The sequence below is a fragment of the Tigriopus californicus genome, chromosome 12 (assembly GCF_007210705.1).
Source record: "Tigriopus californicus strain San Diego chromosome 12, Tcal_SD_v2.1, whole genome shotgun sequence".
In the NCBI taxonomy this organism is placed as follows: domain Eukaryota; kingdom Metazoa; phylum Arthropoda; class Copepoda; order Harpacticoida; family Harpacticidae; genus Tigriopus; species Tigriopus californicus.
Window position 1 is genome coordinate 11,749,180 of NC_081451.1, and position 2,430 is coordinate 11,751,609.

Genomic DNA, 2,430 nt, shown 5'->3' on the forward strand with positions numbered 1-2,430 from the left:
AACAGATTAAGTAACAAAGACAGGTAGGTAGAGATAATTGATGAAAATCTTGGTTATTGCAGTAGATTGATGGGGGAATTTGTGTGTCAGTGACACATAACAAAATTTATTATATAAAAGAAAACATGTCACATTCGAATCCAATTGAGTAAGGAATAACAATTGGCTGGTTAGTTATAGGCCATCCTTTGAAAGTTTGACGTGTCGGCAATAAAGGAAAAGAGTATACACCAACAATAAGAACAAAAATTAGCCCAATTGCGATGTCATAGACCCATCCCGGGGTAACCGAAGGAGTCTGGGGAAGACGCAAATCATGGACCACCTGAGGCTGTAGGAGCCTGATGGTAGACACAGAACTGTTCGAATCATAGAGAGTTCACTCAGCGAAATAGTGGGAGATAAAAAGTGTAGCATGGTCTCATGCATCATTACCTATTCGCCGTTGAAAATTTCGAGATAGTGATTTTTCCCAGTTCACTGGGGCTGAATATCAACGATCTTCAACCCATTGAAACTCAGGGAGTCGAATTGTTCATTTTCACAGACAATTTTGAAGGGGAGTAACTCAGGATGAAAACAGCAAAATACGTGGAGAGAGCGCCCAAGATGAGGGATTGAAACTGCTGCGGGCGATGGCACATGTCTGGAGTACCCAATCTCATCTCTCAGAGAAGAGAGCCCACAAACACGAAGGATGATGCAGTGTCCTTGTGGTGGGAGATTTGGCAGAGCAGATACTGGCCATTGTTGGAGCAGGAAGAAAGATGGGTAGAAGAGATGATGGTATGGAGTGATCGGTCTTGGTGATAAGCAGGAAATCGTCAGTACTGCGATCTGATGCCAAGAACCATTGATGAGGAGAGGAAAGTCCAAAAGGCGGTGAGCAGAGAAGTGGTGCTGAATGCGAGAAGCAGGTAGATGTACCACAATTCGGAGGAGGAGGTCGCGGGAGACAGCAAAGCTGCGGGTGATTTGAGACGTCCAGCTCGCTGGGCACAGCATGCATGAGATTTTTCTTGTGTGCCTGCGCAGCAAGCTGGTTTAAACTTGCTGGATAAAACATTCTCCTTGACCAAAGAGGGGGAAAGACGGTCTCCACAAGAATAGTTTCCAGGCCAAAAAAGAGTGTGGAAAGCTGCCTGGCCTGGAGAGTGAAGGCTGAAGAAACGTCAAGGCGACATGTTCTGCGTGGTAGGCCTTAAACGAGCAGACGACTCTTGTTGAAGACCAAGAGCCACTTTTTGGATGTCACGGTAATGAGGTCTAAACCGTGCTCATGTTCACGAACTACTGACAGCAGAATATATCTGATTTGCCAGCAGTTCGGCGTCGGTTTGGGACAAATGGTATTGATCTCCAAAACGAACCCAGCCACTCCAGTACCGAGGGAAGCTAGAGAGCACCGACGAAAGCGCTTATGGTGATGCTCGCCATAAAGAAAAATCGATGAATGACTGCCAAGATGACCAGTCAGAAGTACAGAGAGACTGGAAGAAGTTGATGTGGCTTGACCATGTTCGATGTTGAGGTCATCTTGTGAGCAGTGGCGAGTTGGCATGTAAGATCAACTTGTTCCGAGATCGAGGTTAGATTGACCTCGAAAGCAGAGCAGCCCGGAATGTGACCAGACCACAGTGTTGGTTTTGATGAACTGGGTGAGGCCGCTTGGATCCGAAAAGGAAGCAGACATCCCCCCCAAGGGAAGAAAAGAGATGACGAAGAATGGAAGAAGCATCATTTCGGTTTAGAGCGAGGTTTGCGCTCAAGAGGATGTTGGCAGGGTTGATCTGAGACCGGACCTCTTGAACGGGTAGCGGGCGAAGGAGACGATCCAAGAGACTGACTCTTTGGATGGAGAACTCTCCTTATTTAAATTGGCAAGAGGGGTAGAGCAAAATCAGGAAACACCTATATATGACATAAAAGGCAGGTCCGGGTCCTGTGCGGGTTGACGCTCGAAAGAGTTAAATTACGCAGAGAAGCGCATCGTGTGCTAGGCACGTCATCGGGCAAATCCCGGGGGGGGGGGGGATTTATTCCAAGTATATGTGGGCTTTTCAGGAGAGACGAAGAAATCAGAGCTTCGTGTGATCGGACAGACAGGCTGGCGCCGATTCCGGATAAAGAGAGAGCTCTTTAGGCCTGCACCAAGCTTACGAGAGGGGGAGGGTGGGCAGCACTTCGGAGGCTCACGAACGTCTGGAGTGCTCTCAGAAGTGAGTGAACTTTCCGGATCGGAAGGTTCACGGAGAATGCTCACGATCGATAGCGGGAGAGAAAGAAGAATCATTAGGTGACAGAGCAAGTCATCAACGTCGACATGAACTGAAACGGAGAAGCGGACAGGCGACGAGTGATTTTGGCGAGGCGAGCTAAACTCGTCAGATCTGGTTTAACATGAGCAAGTTTAGCCCTGTTGAAGTGGAT